Source organism: Peromyscus maniculatus, chromosome 10, assembly GCF_049852395.1.
Source record: "Peromyscus maniculatus bairdii isolate BWxNUB_F1_BW_parent chromosome 10, HU_Pman_BW_mat_3.1, whole genome shotgun sequence".
Classification (NCBI taxonomy): domain Eukaryota; kingdom Metazoa; phylum Chordata; class Mammalia; order Rodentia; family Cricetidae; genus Peromyscus; species Peromyscus maniculatus.
In genome coordinates, this window is record NC_134861.1 from 38,826,217 (window position 1) to 38,844,326 (window position 18,110).

Sequence of the window (18,110 nt, forward strand, 5' to 3'; positions counted from 1 at the left end):
GAACAAATGTTGGTCAGTGTTGAAAGAAATTTCACTCTGGGTGGGAGTTCAGGTGGGAGGCATTGGGGGTGGGTAGTTGACCATAACAACAAAGATGGCAGCAACAACTAGGCCATTCTTCTTCCTTCCTTCTACAGTCCCAGTGACAAAATAAGGTTTGATTCCACCAAAGTTCTCCAGGCTATACGTTTTTAAGATTACTTACAGACCATGGGTGAGGGATTACAGCAGGAGTATGGGTGACCCTAAATCAGCTGCAATGGGAGGTCTGCACCTAGCATGGATGATAGTTTCCCCATGGCTGTGCAGATGGAATCCCCTTTCCCTAGCCTTCTTAGCCTATACAATCTAGTCTCTCTATGAACTACCGAGGCCAGGTGAAATTAGGGCAGGATTGCAAACAACTAGTTTGGAGGAGTGGCTTGATGCTCACGTGAGGGTTCCATGACCTTTCTATGAAAAAAAAATCAACAGTCAAGAATCTCAGCTGGTATGAACATTTGCAAGATGGTGTTTGTTTGCCCTGGAAGAAAGCTTGGTACAGCAGGTAGGTTGTCCACTTGCAATGTGGCACAGTTTATATTTTGCCTGACTGTTTTTGGATTTGAGTTGGCCTTTTCATTCTGGGCAGTCAGAAAGGGAAGAATTCCTTATTTGGAGTTATGTGGACATTTACTCTGATGCAGTTTTTAAAGACATTACAGAGTTTTGGATAGAGGCAAGATGCCTGGGATTAGTTTCAGTTCTTTAACTGTCTAACTGTGTGGGTTCCTTGGCATCTGACAAGGAGGAGTTTGCCCTGAACAGCTGTTGGTTCCTTTTTGGTTCCAAGTTGTCTGTCCAGCCACCTGCAACACAGACTCACCAAGTAATTCATGTCTGAGAGATTTTTGATCTTGAAGACGTATGGAGGCAGGTTCAGTTTGCAGAGGAGGTTATCTGATACATTGGCGTTAATAGTCATACTCTGCCCTAATTACTTACGGCTCTTTGCAGTTTCCAAAATAAACATTATCCTCCCGGCCAGATGCTGAAAGTACAATAAACAGCAAGACAGGGATGGCTCTATCTTCATAGACATTATTATCCTGTTTTCACTAAAGCAACCTCATAATGATCATCATTACACAATAGGGCAATCGGATATGCTTTGATACTTCACTGTTTTGTCTACACAATAATTCTAAACACCAAATAGGACATAGTTTGAAGGTTGTATTTTATTTACATTTGTATGCCTGACGTTCAGCCCAATTCCTGTCATGTGCAATATATTCAGTGAGTATATAAATGAAACAGTCTCTGATAATTCTGAGAAGGTATAGATTAGATAATATACTTTTGGTTTTGTTTTATTTTCCAAGTGCTTTAGGATCCCAGGGCCTGGCACATACTAGGCAAAGACTCCATCACTGAGTTAATCCCCAGCCCTAATTTCTGTTTTGATACTTCAAGAGGAAAGGGCATATATACTAGTGATAAGGGATCAACATTTACTTAACATTTATTATGTAACTCCCATTGGATGGGTGCTTCAAATGCACTTGTTAATATGACTCATAAAAATGCTTTTAAAATTTATGTTTTATATATATATATATATATATATATATATATATATATATGTATGTCTTTTGCCTGCATGTATGTGAATAAACTGTGTGTGGCTGATGTTCACGGAGGGTGTTGGATTTCATGGAACTGAGTTACAAACAGTTGTAAGTCATCACGTGGAGGCAGATCTTTTCTTTTTTTTTTTTTTTTTTTTTTTTTAAAAGATTTATTTATTTATTATGTATACAGTGTTCTATCTGCACACACCCCTGCAGGCCAGAAGAGGGCACCAGATCTCACTACCGATGGTTGTGAGTCACCATGTGGTTGCTGGGAATTGAACTCAGGACCTTTGGAAGAACAAGCAGTGCTCTTAACCTCTGAGCCATCTCTCCAGCCCTGGAGGCAGATCTTTTCTAAGAGCAATAAGTGTTCTTAATTCCTGAACCATCTCTACAGCCCTTACTATGATTCTTTTAACTGCTTGTTCTGTTCTGATGAAAAACTAAGGTCTAGAGAGGGTGTTACCAAGGTCTTGATAGTTTTTTTTTTATTTTTGTTTTTGTTTTACAAGATGGTTTCTCCATGTAGTGTTGGTGCCTGACCTGCATCTCACTCTGTAGACCACGCTGGCCTCGAACTCATAGAGATCCATCTGTCTCTGCCTCCCGAGTGCTGGGATTAAAGGTGTTCATCACCACTGCCCCAGCTAGTTTTTTTATTAATTAATTTTTTTTTCATTTATTTTACATTCTGACCACAGTTTCCCCTCCTTCCTCTCCTCCTGTTCTCCACATGCCTCTCATCTACCTACCTACCCATCCAGTCCTCCTCCACTGTCTTCATTCAGGAAGGGGTAGGCCTCCCTTGGGATTGAACAAAGCATGGCACATCAAGTTGTGGCAGGACCAAGCTCCTCCCCCTGCATCAAGGCTCAGCGAGGAAATCCAGCATGGGGAACAGGTTCCCAAAGGCCAGCTAAGCATGCCAGGAGTAGGTCATGATCTCACTGCTAGGAGCCTCACAGACCAAGCTACACAACTGTCACACACATGTAGAGGGCCTAGGTCGGTCCCATACAGGCTCCCTAAGTAGGTCCCATGAAGGCTCCCTAAGTCCAGAGCTCCCAGGATCCCAGGTCAGCCTGACAGAATTTTTATATTTATTCTTCTCTCGTGTGTTACATTTCAACTGCAGTTTCCACTCCCTCTTCTCCTCCCAGACCCTTCCCCACACCTCCCCTCTCCCTCCAGTCCATTCCTCCTCTGTTTCCTTCAGCAAAGGGCAGGCCTCTCAAGGATACCAATCAAACATGGCATATCAAGTTGCAGTAAGGCTAGACACCCTCCTCATGTTAAGGCTGGGCAAGGCAACCCAGTAGGAGAAAAAGGGTCCTCAAATCAGGTCAAAGAGTCAGGAGCAGCCCCCCAATCCTACTGTTAGGAGTCCTACAAGAACATCAAGCTACACAACATACATGCAGAGGACCTAGGTCAGACTCATAGAGGCTCCCTGATTATTGGTTCCATCTCTGTGAGCCACTATGAGCCCTGGTTAGTTCCTTCTGTGGATTTTCTTGTGTCCTTGGCCCCTCTGGCTCCTCCAACCAGGGCTCTTCCCCCTCAATCCTTCCTTCCCTTCTTCCACAGTATTCTTTGAGCTCCACATAATGTTTGGCTGTGGTTCTCTGCATTTTCTCCCATCAGTTGCTAGATGAAGCCTCTTTGGTGACCTAGGCTCCGAGGCTTTAAACCATGGCCTACCTGCATTAAAGGTTGCGATGATCACATTGTTTTGTTTTTATGTTTCTCACAGTTGCAGGAGTTACTGATATACTCACAAGTAAAATCTACAACCAGTGCTCTTATATAAATAAAGGCACTATGGCAATTTGGGGATTTCTAGGTTCTGCCTGTCTAGCATCAATTTTACTATTTTATCACAGAGTTTCAGGAAGGTGATTGGCCATAATAGCCCCTAGCCCAATGATGGGACAAAAAATGACAAGCTAGAGATAAAATAAATGCTATTTTCTATTATCCACAGTATTAATGATTACACAGCCATGATTCTTTGTATTAAGACACAAAGCACTTGCCCAGGTGTCAATATTCTGAAAAGTAGACAAGGGAGGTACTGGTAAGGTTTCATAAATCACCCGGAATCTGCCTGCCAAAAGGTGGCCCAGCTGAGCCTGTTCTTTTGTCACTTGTCCAGAGACATGCAGAGTAATGAGACATTCTCAGTTTAGAACAACCATGTGTGTATAAACTATAAACTAACCTGGCAGATAAATGGATTTATAGTTAGGGTCAAAATTGTAACAGCATAATTTCATAACAGCTCGCAATTTACTTTTCCTGCTGAAAAGGAAAAAAACGTCCTTGTTCCTTGATTTCTTTGTGCTTGTCAGAAAACCCAGTTGTAGATTTCAGTTGTGAGTGGAGAACGGAATTCTCTTAGTTCGTTCCAATTTTCAGGGCATCACAAAAGAAGGAAAAGCTCTTCAGTCATTTGGAAATTGTAGTAAGTGGAACTCTGTGCCTGGATATTTGCAGGGGACCTAAGCAATTAAGGCTCTTTGATGTGTTTTGAAAAGAGACCCTCCTCACAAGCTGTCTCCCACTGAAACTGACAGTCAGCAGGGGCACTGGGAGGCATGCCTTGCTCTTCTTGCCCAAGGAGCTAAGACCCAGTTTCTCCCACATAGTCCTTCTCTGGGAACCACACACCAAGGCTTCTGTGGGCTTCAGCAGCATTGTTTATTTTTGACTTCCTCCTCTTGGTGTGTCTTCTGTGTGCAAAGCATGACAGCTCCTCTGGAGTAGGCAGCTTGGTTTAAAAAGAAGCACACAGTGGATTTAGGAAATGAAACACCTGGGTAGGGTGCTATCTGTAGGCTGTGTTCTTGCAAAAGTCGTTATCACCAGCCCCTCATTTTTCATCCATGAAACGGAAGTGAAGTCTTCCACACAGGGCCATGGGTAGAGTGTGACAATACATGTGAATGTACTTGTACAAAAACCCCCACATCATTATTTACTTATTCTCTTGTATAAGTCTGATACAGGGGCTTCATAGCCTAGGGTACTCCTGAATTCATGATCCTCTTGCCTCTACTTGTAGAATGATGGGGTTACAGGTGTGTGCCATACCTAGACCTATCATTTTCTTACATTTATGGCTCTATTAAAATAACGTGGGACAAGATGTTCTGTTAGGCTATAGACTACGTGATCAATACTGCTGAAAGACTCATCGATAATCATATGAGTGGAGTACCAGAGGCATAAAAGTTCAATAAATCATGGCTTTCTTCCATTTCCCTATAATTTAGTGTACTCTGCTAAGAAGTCAGTGTTATTTATTCATAGACTCTCCACTTGATTTTATGTCTTAAGATGTTGGTCCACTTGATTTTCATCTTAAGGCCTGGATCCACAACATCACATATACAACAAGACTGTTCGAAACTGTTTAAATTTAAATAATTTCTTGATATATTTTTTGGCTACTTTCTTTGGATTCATAACAGAATGAATTATTTAAAATAAAGTTTTATGTCTTTAATAGATATTTGTGGAGTCAATATCATTGTAAATTCACTTATTGGATTCTAAGTTGGTCCCACGAGGGCTGGGCAATCACCAGTTGTGGCAGTCAACTTGATTGTGAAATAGACCCAGAAAATGAGTGAATTATACCTTTGGGGTTATCACTGAAGGTGTTCCCAGAGAGGATTGTCTAAGGGGCATCATCAGGGTCTGTCCCAAATGTAAGTGACACCATCTCACTGTTCCTCGGGGGATTAAAAGGGAGAAGGAGAAATCTGGAGAACATAGAGACTCTTTCTTTCCACCTCTGCTGCACTGGTATGAGGTACTCTTCTTTGCTGCAGCATCCTGCCAGTGATGGACTGACTCCCTTAGATCTGTGAGCCAAAATAAACCTTTCTTCTCTGAAGTCATTTTCCTCAGAGTTTTCATAGTGACAGGAAGCACGACTGGCATTTTCTCTTCATGTCTCTCCTCCCTGTGGCTTGTCATTGGGTGGATGCTTGGAAGGCTTGCTGAACCACTTGGGGAAGGAAGGAGCCATGTAGTTCTGTTTTTTCCTCTCTCTATGAAATCCTCTGAGAGAACTTGTGAAATAGCTGCTTTGGAAGGCAGAAAGACAGACTGCTTGTGTATACCTGAAAAATAGAAGCAGAGAGGAGATGTGTGGAAGAATTTTAAAACAATGAAAATCATGTCCTATCATTCATGGGAAGGCACTATTGTCTCTCTTTCCTGTTGTGCACTTCAGGGTTGTCCTGAAAAGGCAAAGTGAGAGGCTACAGTTCCCTCAATGTTCGCTGACAGGTCAAGATAAAACACAGACACAAAGGGATGGAGATTAAGGCAGCAGAGATGAGTAAGTCTTTCTCCTTAAGCTCTCAATCCAGCCAGCCAGGCCATGGCTTGTCCCAGAATTCACTCACCAAAGATGTCCTCTACACCATCTCTGATAGGTTGATATGCCTGGGCCACTACAAAGTGTGAGTAGAAGTGAGTGAAGCTGGCAAAAGAATGTTTTTAGTGGTGGCTCCAGGAGGTGTGTGCAGTGATCTCATATATGGATTAAATAGCACAGTGAGCCAGGTGGTGGTGGTGCACACCTTTAATCTCAGCGCTCGGGGAGCAGAGGTGGGTGCATCTCTGTGAGTTTGAGGCTAGACTGGTCTACAAAGTGGGTCCAAGGATAGCCAGGGATACCCAGAGAAACCCTGTATTGAAACAAACAAACATATATATAAAATGAAGCTTCTTCCATGAATTGTCAGTCAACTCATCAACCTTTTCCTGCTTGAGGCAATGCCCAGGGCCCAAGGGCCTCTGAAACTTCTATCTATTACTTCTGGTAAATTAAAGAAATGGAGCTATAGATGCAAACTGTTTGCTGCAGTAATGTGTCTGGATCAGGCAAGTCTATGACTGGTGTCCCTGCCAGGAAACACACAAGCTGGTGATGTTCTTATGTCTGTCTCCTCAGCTCCAACTGATGCAAAGCAACTCAGAGGACTGATGTGCCAAGTCTCCCTCCTTTTCCCTCCAGTTTCCATTTTGGGTTTATGTGCTCTTGGCATGAGGGCTGCCCAGCTGTAGTCCCTGCTTCTCAGGATCGCCGTAGGGAAGCTGTGATGATGGCTGTTTGGGTTGAAGAAGGGAAGTGGATCGCTTCCTGCACCTGCTCTGGCCCACACCAGGCATTTCTTCCTTCACCAACTTGACTGCAGTTGAGGGGCAAATGCACTATTTCTATTCTATGGTAGTGGGGCAGTTGGATTAGGTTTTATGTTCCGGAGGAGACTCATAGTTAACAGCAGTGTTTTATCTTGAGAAGACAAAGCCTGGATCCCATTTCAAAACCAGCCATCTGTCACATCTATTATACTGGGCTCCTCAAACCAAAAGGACTACATGGACGGCATGAGTCTGAATTTCTAAATTCCCCAAGTATGTGGTTTTGAGAAGTTAATGTATCTAATCTGTCTCTAAACCTCTGTGTCCTGTTTTATGGGATGAATAATGAAAGGATGATTCTATATACATATATGCATATGTGTGTATGCATGCAAGCATGTATCTACTCATCTATTTATCTATGTTGTCTGTTTTCTAAATCTTAATTCTAATCCCCTTATAGTTTCTGACCCTTGTAAGTGTGTAGAAATCTTAAAGTTTTCTAAAAATCACATTTTTACAAGAGATGTTTATTATTTGGATTTGCCAACACTCTTGTTCTCCAAACCATGTATGTGTGCAACTTTGTGTGCTTGTGCATTAGCCTGTGTGTGTATGTTTGTGTGCTATACACAAACATTTGCTTATTTATCCAATATAAAATATATCTTATAGTAAACCAAGGAGGGGGATTTTGAATTAGAATAGGAGTATAATCTTGCAATTCCAAATTAAATAATAAAGGAAGTAGGCAGATAAGGTAAACTACTAGACAGAAAAGATAAGAGTGAAATGGGCTAGATCTATTTTGTCTTAAAAAGAAAACAGCAGTTCTGTCTACAGAAAATCCAACTTAGATGGAATGAAGACTTGTCACATCTAAATTGTGTCCTCCAAATGCCATTCCCAAGGGTTGGGGACTTCTTTGAGAAGTAGGTATGGAGCAGGAAACGTTTTAGATGCTTCTGGAGCAGCTTGTTATATGTGAAAAAAGGGAAGCTATCAAGCCCTTGGGGTCATGTTTTAATGACTTAGGAACAATGAGAAGTTGCAGGAAATTTTAGTATCAAAGAAATAAAAGCTGAAATATATTGAAATATATCATATATGTTAAAAATCCTTGTGTTCATTATGATATTTAAAAAAATATTCACTATTTCCTTTGGACAATTCTAGAGCATCTATTAGTGAGAAACTTGGAAATAAAGGGAAAGATGAAACATCTTGTTTTTCCTAGACAAGCTATTCCTTGAGACAACCAAATGGTTGAATGGGAACATTCTTCTTCATAAAAGCATGCCTGAGAGCAAATTAAGGAAGTGAATTTGAATTAGAATAGAGCCATAATTTTTGAATTCCAAATTAATTTATAAAGTCAGTGGCAGGTGTTGTGATTTATGCCTACTATCCTAGCATTTGGGAAGCTGAGCCACAAGTTGGGACCAGCATGGGCTGTATGGTGAGTTCCAGGTTAGTCGGTTCTACAGAGTGAAACCTTGTATGAAGAAACAAACAAGCACATATGAGATGGTGACCAATGTCTTAGGTAAAATCCAGTGGGGAGTTCTATGAAGAGTTCTTGATTTGTTTGATCCCATGGAAACCCATCATATTAACAGAGGCAATCCTATATGAAAGAAAAGGAACTCAAATGTAATCTAACTGTTGAACTGACCTTACAGTTTTCAGAAAATGTGAGAGGCAGAACACACAGAACACAATCCTGGGTATACACACGAGTACACTTTGAAAAATATATAATATGGGAAATTCTAGCAAAATAGTTACATATTACTTCAACAAATATTTTATAAAGAAAAACAGAAGAGTCTAAGGAAGTACCTATAGATCTAAAGAGACTAAGAGACACGTTAGCCACTACAATAAGGAAATAAATGGGCTCTGATCAGAATGGATATTTTATAACACCATAAAGTTAGTGTTAGTTTTTTTTTTTAGACATTTAACAGTATTACAGAATTGTGTGTGTCCTTTGCAGAGAGAGGCACTCTGCTCTGTGATATAGTCACTGATAAATGGCTCATGAGCCAGTCAATAACCTCTCACTGATGGAAAAAGGATTTAAGAACCATCACAAGCACAGAAAACAAGAGTACAATTATTTTCTATTTATTACCTTAGCTTTATTGAGATATAATTTATATGCTAATTGATTCACCATTTTAAGCATAGTATATTTTGAGGTACTTTGTTATTACATTCATAGAAATGTAAACCCTCCACTGGTTTCTATCTTTAGAACTTTTTTTTAATCACCCAAAGGAAACTCTGTATCTATTTAGTATCACTCGCACTCATCCTTGTCAACCCTCAGCCATGTCAACCACCATCAACTAATTATAAATATTTTCTTTAAATAGATGCATACTATGACACTTATATATTAATCAGAATGCCCCGGATATCGATAGACTTGTTGGATTAAGGAATAGGAAAAAAAAAAAAAAGAATGAGACAAGGTTCACCATGCACTGATAACAGTTGAGAGCCGGAACACAGATGCATGGGATTCCATGGTATTAATCTTTCAATCCTCGTTCATGTTTGCATTTCCCCCAATCAATAAACAACTTTAAAATGAAACAAGAGCACATGTATCGCCATACCCTCCCTTTAGGGATTGTTACAAACTCTGTGTTCTCCCTTGAGCCTTCTTGTTCCTTTGTGCCAATTTTGGGCATTTGCAAGCAATGCATATTCATGTAGGCTATAGAATTTGGTAGTCCAAATGGACAGACTCTAATTTTTAGTTTCTTGTTGCTCTAAATTCTTTCTGTGTTATTATTATTATTATTATTATTATTATTATTATTATTATTTGTTAAAAGCCAGAAGGTAGTCTTCAGTTTCATCCCAGGTCTTGCCCTACCCGAAAATAACCTCCCACGCTTCCAAGAATTTATGGCCATTTATGAGATACCTATCCACTTGGCCTGAGATAAGCAAGCATTCAAGTGGATCTTTTGATCATTCATTATTTGATATTCCTTTGCATATAGACAAATAAGAATAACAAAAACAAACAGGCACAAAACAAAACAGTACTTAGATGCTATGCAATTTTGAAAAAACAAGTGAGACATTTTAAGAACAGTAAAGAAGATATATTGTAGGAGACAATATATATGTTTCTGATATAATAATGTGAAGCTGCGTGGAATGAATGGTAAGTCTCTGTTCTTCCCCATGTCCCAACCATATCTTTAAAAGCAAAATCATAAAGATTGAGAAGGAGACTGGCTTTTCTCTAGGGCTGAACTATAATCAATCTCGGTCAGTGTGGAGGGCTTTAAAAGGAATAGCCACTTAGGAAAAGTGGATTAATTGTTTACATGGTAGAGTGACCAACAGTCACAATTTTTCCAGAACTGAAATCTCTTAGGGCAAGATTTAAAGCTAAAGACAGAGGCTGGAAAACCACCTCAGCAGTTAAGAACACTTGCTGCTTCTCCAGAGGGCCCAAGCTGGGTGGGTCACAGCCACTTTCAACTCTGCTCCAGGGGATCTGATGCTCTCTGCTGGCTTCTGCAGGCACCCACATGCATGTGCCTGTGCTCATGCATGCGCCCTGTGCACACAAAGAATAACTGGTCACCCAAAAATGAGACCAAAGAAACACTGCTTCAAAAAAAAAATACAGGCCTAGTAAAATGAGTATAAACTGGAGGAAAATTTGTTATTATGGCAATGGGTACTAGTTCTTATGCAATTAATAACCTTTTCCATAGACAAAATTGGGTGGGAGATCATTTTACATTCAGAATTCTTGAACTTGTAAAATCACCCTTCCTGGTTCTTTACATTAAAGCCAATATAATCCTAGGAAAACAATTTCTCAATAACATTTGTCTAAGGCCTTACAGTTTCCAGATAACAATTTCAATATTAAAATTCCTTTATAATTACCACTTTTGTTTTCCAAGAGAAGTAAGTGCATTAAAATACCTAAGTCAATGGAAACAGCTTTCCTCTGAGTGGGCAAGCACTAACGTATGACACAGCTTTGCATGCTTCATACTGCATTTATTTTTAGGATTTCTCATTTTTAATTTAAGAAATTTTAAAATGGGGCTCCTGCTTTATAAGAGCACAATGGAGTTATACATTGCTAATTTATGCAAAAAAAATGTTGGCTCATTTGCTCTTCTATCTAAAATTAAGAGAGACAGTCATTTTGTGTTTGTAGGACAGAGAGCATATTCCTTCTTCCTTTCCATAGCAATATAGAAGGTAGGAAAGGATCAGGTGTGATAGCACACATCTTTAATCCCAGCACTTGGGAGGCAGAGGCAGGTGGATTTCTATGAGTTCAAGGTCAGTCTGGTCTACATAGTGAGTTCCAAGATAGCCAGTACTCCATAGTGAGACTCTGTCTCAAAACACCAAACCCAAAACCAAAACAAAACAAAAAAGCACATGTGTGTGTGTGTGTGGGGGGGAGGAGATTTGAACTTCAGAAACATGAATTATGATTAACATAGAATCTGTAAAATTTATGTAGTCTATGAAATGGGCTTATGGAGCTACCCTACTTTATTTAAAACTGGATTGGTATAAATGTGCATTATTTTTTGTCAGACTTTCCATAGCATTCACTAGATTATGAGGAAGACTTTATTAAATAATTACAATTGATGTTTTAGGCTGCCGTAGGGGAAAGATCAATGGTACTGCCATCCACTGATATTTATGGGGGTAAATATTAGGAAAACAGTGGAACTGCACTACTGTCTCAGAGTGCTGAAGAGCAAGAGGGGAGATCAGCAAGAGGATGTTCTCCAAGACAGCCTGGTTGTCACTAGTGGGAGCATTGAGTTACTGTCAAAAGGCTTTGGATTCAGGCCTGGGGGAACTAGAATCAGACCAGGGGATGTTATGAGGACTCTTGTGCCTCCTGTCAGCCATGGAGTTCATCCTGGTCATTTCTATGGGACAGTCTCTCATTGCAGCATTTCTGGTGTTCAGGATGGATAATCCCTGGTGTTACAGGGCTTTTCTACAAATGGTTTAGCGGCCATCCCTGGCCTTTCCTACCCATGAGATGCCAATAGAACTTCCACAGTCGTGATAAACAAACATATCTGTCAACATTTCTAAATATGCCTTGGAGGGCAAAGTCTCCTCCAACCAGGAGTAAATGTTGGAGCAGACTTATGAGAGCCAATGACTTGCTGCTTTGCACAGACCAAGCTGAAGGCAGCAGAAATTCTTCCTATGCTACACAAAATTGTCTCCAGCAAAGTCTCGTCTTTGTTCTCAGCAGCTGGGGTCTTGATTTCCCCAAGGTGACGTACACAGCTGCATCTGTAGGAGTCAGTTGGTTATCTGTCTATTCTGACAAGGCCCCTGGTGTGTTTGAGGGAGGTGCGTCTTTGACTCATCAAAGCACAGTGCATGCACAATTACATCTCTGCATTGTGCTTGCCAAAGCACGACAATCAGAACACTTTGATCCAAGGCTTGTTTTGTTCTGGTTGGTATCAGAAGTTCCCAACCTTAGATTGAGTGGTGAAATTGATTGTATATTCCATTTGCCACAAGCCTTCCAGCTTGTACATCTATTCTTCTCATTTTCTTGGCCCACGTTCACAGGCAGCAGTCATATAATATTCTTTAAAGTGTTTTCCATTGTGACTAGGCTTTCCAGAGTAAATTTTGGGAGGGGCAACTGCACTCTCAGCATCTCTACCTTGGAATATCCAAATGGATAGGTCTTGAGCTAGAGCTGTTGAGTCTGGAGTTGAACTGCAGAAGAAGCCAAGATATCTGAGGGATCAAATGGAAAGGAATAATATAGAAGGCCAGCAAGTAAAACCACTCAGTCAGTAGAAAGGTTTCCCTGAACAGAAGCACTAAAAGCAGATTCTAAAATTGGGATATGGAGCCACTGTGATACGGGTAGGGGGGATGGAAGCAAGGAGAAGGCTTAGAATAGCAGCTACTGTGAAACAAGGTGGAACAAAAACTTGTGAGTATAAGCTACTAGCTGGGCATTGTACTCTGCATTCTCAGGAAGAACGTGTGGTGCAGGTTCTGCCATCTGGAAAGGAGTCAGAGAGGAGTTCAGCTACTTGCTCAGCATCAAACAACTGAGTGTAGAAGGGCCAGAAACAAAAGGGTGAGAATTCTGGCTGTCTGATGCCAGAGCTGGGCTGTGAGTCATTGAAGTCTGTGCCACTCTGAGAAATACACTGGTGAGTATTGAGTTGATTGTTATAATGTAAAGGGTCAGGGAAAGATGGGCGAGGAAATTGTTTTAATATCCTCCCAGAGGTTAATTCATAGGAGAGAAAGAGGCCCATGATCAAAGCAACCTAAACTTAGCCAACAGTTGTTGGCTTTCAAAATTCCAAAGGATGACACAGCTTAAAAGCCCAAACCTTTGTATTCTGTTGATTGTTTAGCAAAGGATGCTCGAGTTTGATGAGCAGCAAAGTACCAAATACTGTATGATCTGAATAGTTTCAGTATTCAGACTATTCCTGATTATGATAGGTACATCTCCCTATGAGCAAACCTTTTCAATGTTCTGAAATGAAATGCCCTACTTTGTCTCCCATACCAATGTTTGCCTTAAGGTCTACCATGTCTAACTTAAAATAGCACCCCAACTCTTGGTTACTGCTCGCATGGTATGTATATCTTACTGCTTACATGATATGTATGTCTTTTCCTCCAGGTTTTTCCCCATTAAAAATATTTTTACTTTATATGTCTAAGTGTTTTACCTACATGTATATAAGTCCACCACAAGCATGCTCAGTGCCTGTGGATGTCAGAAGAGGATATCCCATCCTTACAGATGATTATGATCTGCCAAGTGGGTGCTGGGACTGGAAGCTAGATACTCCACTTTCTCAGTATGTGCTGAGCGATCTCTCTTGCCCCTTTCCTCCAGTTTTTAGTTATATGACTTATTTGTATATTTTTTTTTACCTATTGAGCTTACCCCCATTGTCTTTTTCTCCTTTGTTCTGTGTATGTGCTGAATTACACTTAATTTTGGAGTGTGAAGTTAATTCATATTCATAATATATTTCACTAATTCATGTTGAGTTACCCCTATGATTGACAGACTAAATGCCCACATTATATAGACAATTGTTGAATCTTAATAGTTTTCCATTGTCAGGATAATGGCACTAATGACTTCAGAAATGGAGTGGGAAGTACCCCTACTCCTATTTTGTGTGAGATTGGTGTTACTTCTTTTCTGAAAGGTTGAGTAAATTCACCAGTGAAATTCCCTGAATCTGGACTCCTCCCCATGACAAGAATGCTTTCAATGGGGAGTGTCCTGCTTTATGAGATGCTCAAATGTTTTGGTCTGTCTTTTGACTCATGTAAGGCTTAGTAGGATTTTTATATGAGATGTGGTCATTTGACAGATTGATACATTTCACTCAAGGTGTCAACTTCGTTGTCGTCATGTATTATTACATTGTTTATAATCCATATGTTGTTCTGTGGTTATCTTTGTAATGTCCTGGGAACATTCTGTGATGTCTCACTATATTCTTGTTATTTCTGACTTTCTTTTTGATCAATCACACTACAGGTTGATCATTTGTATTGATCTTTTAAAACGTTATGGTTGAAAAGGCGCCACGGTTTTATTGATTTTTCTTTCTTGTTTGCTTTTCATTTTATTGATTTAATGCTTTTTATTACTTCTTTGTACTTTGGGTTCAGTTTTTATTGTTCTGTGTTCTCAGTGTGGATGTGAGGATAACAGATATTGGATATTTAAAGAATTGGAGATGCAAACGTTCAGTGCTGTAAAATTTCTTCTGAGCACTGTTTTATTTGTACATCATAAACTTTGATAGGGGATATTTTCTAATCTCCCTTGTCAATTTCTCTTTGAAACACAGTCTATTTTTTGAAATATGTTGTTTTCTCAGATATTTGGGACTTTCCTAGTATCTTTTCATTTTATAATAGTTGGAGAGATGGATTGTATACTTTCTACCCTTTGAAATGCTTTGAGATTTTCTTTATGGTCCAGATATAGTATATATTTAGTAGAGTTTCCAAGTGCACTTGGAGTCTCTGAATTATGCTCTTGTTTGGTTACTGTGGTGGTGTGAGTGAGAAATGTCCCCCATAGTCTTCAGTATTTGATGCCCAGTTGGTGGTACTGTTTGAGGAGATTTGGGTAGTGCAGCCTTGAATGAGGAAGTGTATCTGTTGGGGTAGGCTTTGCGATTAAAAACCTCACACTACTTCTAACTTGCTCTCTGCTTCATGCTTGAATTTGAAGATGTGAGCGTTCAGCATCCTGTTCCTGCTGCCATGCCTGCAATTTGCTACTATGCCTCCTGTGGGGATTCGAATGACAGTGGCCCCCATCGGCTCATATATTTGAATACTTGGTCTCTAGTTGGTGGAAATGTTTTGGAAGGATTAGGAAGTGTGGCCTTGTTAGAGGAGTTGTGTCACTGGAGGGTGGACTTTGAGGTTTTAAAAGCTTATGGCATTTCTAGTTAGCTCTCTTTGTCTCTGACTTGTGGGTCAAGATGCCTGCTCTCAGCCACTGCTCCCCATGATAGGTGATGGTCATGGACTCTAACCCTCTGAAACTGTAAGACCCAAATAAACCTTTTCTTCTAAAAGTTGCCTTAGTCATGATGTCTTTACAGCAATATGAAAGTAACAAAGGCAACTCCCCACCAGGATGGATGATCATCCCTTTAGGACCACAAGCCAGAATAAATTCTTCCTTATACAAGTTGCCTTGGTTATAGTGTCTTATCACAGGAGCAGAAAAAATAACTCACATAATTGCTTTGATGAATCAATTAGACCAAATTGGAGGTAAGTGTTGTTAACTCTATAATCTTATTCTGTCTAATTTTTTAGCTACTAGGAGAGGAGTGTACACATTTCTAATCATAATTGAAAATCTGTTAATTTTTTCTTTCATATTTATCAGTTTTTGCTTCATGTGTTTTGTAACCTTTTATTACTTTCTCATATATTTTGAATTATTAGCATTTGATAAATTAGACTGCTTGTTAAGATAAAAATGTCTCTAGTAGTTTAAGATCATCCTTGGCTACATAGTAAATACTAGTCTAGTCTGGGTTTTATAACATCCTGTATCAAAAGCAAAACAGACAAACAAACAAAAACAAAAAAACAACTCCTTCTTTGTTACTAAAGCTAGTGTATTAGTTACTTTTCTGTTGCTGTGATAAAACACTGTGACCAAGGTGTCTTAGGGTTTCTGTTGCTGTCAAGAGATATCATGACCATGGCAACTTTTATAAAGGAAAACATTTAATTGAGGTGGTGGCTTACAGTTTCAGAGGTTCAGTTCATTATCATCATGGTAGGGATGGTGGCATGCAGGCAGATGTGATGCATGGAGGAGTAGCTGAGAGTTCTACATCCTGCAGGCAACAGGAAATCAATTGAGACAGTGGGCAGCAGGTATCCTGAGCATAGGAAACCTCAAAGATCCCCGCCCCCACAGTGACACATTTCCTCTAACAAGGGCCATACCAACTCTAACAAAGCCACACTTTCCAGTAGTGCCATTCCCTTTGGGGGCCATTTTCTTTCAGACCACCATACAAGACAACTCATATAAGGAAGAGTTACTTTGGGCTATGGTTTTAGAGGGTTAAGAGTTCATTATGGCAGGAGAGATGGTAGTAAGTGGCAGGCATCATAGTAGCAACAGCTTACATTTTGAACAATGGACAGAAAGCAGAGAGAGCAAGTAGGAATGACTTGTAGCTTTTGAAACCTCAAACTCTGCCCCCCAGTGACATATTTACTCCAGGAAGGCCACATTTTCTAAATCTACCCGAATATTACCACTAATAGGGGCCAGTTGTTCAAATCTCTGAGCTTGTGGGGGACATTCTCATTCAATTCCCCACAACTATGAATTTGTTCTAAAAAGTCTGCCTTGATATGAATAAAGCCACTCTGGTGTTCTTATTATTAATATTTGCATAGTTCATTATTCTCTGTTCTTCCTATTTTACAGTGTAAGACTCAATAATTTATTTCTATTTACTGCTAGTTTTTATTTATCTATTTTTACTTATGTGCATATGCATGTGTGTGTGTGTGTGTGTGTGTGTGTGTGTGTGTGTGTGTGTGTTTGTCTGTATGTGTACTATGTGTGTGCAGGTACCTGCAGAAGTTAGGAGAGGATGCTGGATCCCATAGAACTGGGGTTGCAGGCAGTTGTGAGGTTCCACATAGGTGCTTGGAATCCAGCTGGTTCTCCTTTAAGAGCAGTAAGTGCTCTTATTTTAATTTTAGGAGATTTACTTTTAATAAAAAAAAACTTCCCCACTGAGAGATGAACACTGAGGGCTGCTGGTTCTTTTCATTTCCATCTGAGCATATACCCCTGCTGCAGCCAAGATTCATTCCCAGTGGCCCAAACATGACTCCAGGACACAGAGGACACACAGGGAGAGTCCCTTGAGTGTTGCTTCCAGTTTCAAGGGCTAAAGCAAGAGAAAGTACTTTTGCTTGACTGTCCTGGCTTTAGTAAGATGGGTGTTAAAGACACTGCCAAGCATCCACTTGGTCCTGAATATCAAGCACTGTTAACTGTAGGTCACTATACCTGACACAGCATAATTACCTCCTTCAAGGCCTTCATATCTCCATATTCTTGTCCTTCTCAACCATAGCCTGAAGGGCAGCTCTACTTCCCGCTTCTTGAGCCCCAGACACTATCAGGTTCTTTGCAAAGACATGGATGCGATGAGGGTGCTCATATTGCCTGAGATGGCTTTTGTGGTAAACATTGGCTTGCTGCCATCATTGGATATAATGCTGGGCTCCAAAGAGACTGGTGTACCCATCTTCTCTAACTGGGTCATCAAAACCAGGGTGTGGCGTCTGAAGGCCTTCTAGACCACTTGGGTATGCCCACCATATGTTAGCCCCACATACCACTTCTGTCTGCTTTCTAGAAATTACTAATGATTTGTTTTCCATGTTTCCATCTTCTATTTTGCCTGTATGTATATTTTGTATGACATGTGCATGATGGTGACATTAGAGGCCAGAAGAAGATGTCAGACCCCTAGAACTGGAGTTACAGATGGTGATGAGCCTCCATATGCATGCTGGGAATAGAACCCAGAGCAACTGGTGTTCTGAACCAAAACTCCAGGCCTTACAGTACATTTAATAAGCTATATGATGTCCCATTTTTCTTGATTTTTTTCTAAATACTTTTGAAGAATTAGAACATAAGGAAAAGATCTTTTTCTTTACAGAGAGAGATCTTCCAAACTGACCCACCACTGCTCTGAGTGGACTCAAGTTTGCATGTGA

At 40.2% G+C, this 18,110-nt stretch overlaps 1 pseudogene; it reads right to left on the reverse strand.

The window, feature by feature from the left end:
- Nucleotides 1-17,385: 17,385 nt before the first annotated feature.
- On the reverse strand, nucleotides 17,386-17,768 carry LOC102911445 (proteasome assembly chaperone 3 pseudogene; annotated as a pseudogene).
- Between the last annotated feature and the right edge of the window lie 342 nt (nucleotides 17,769-18,110).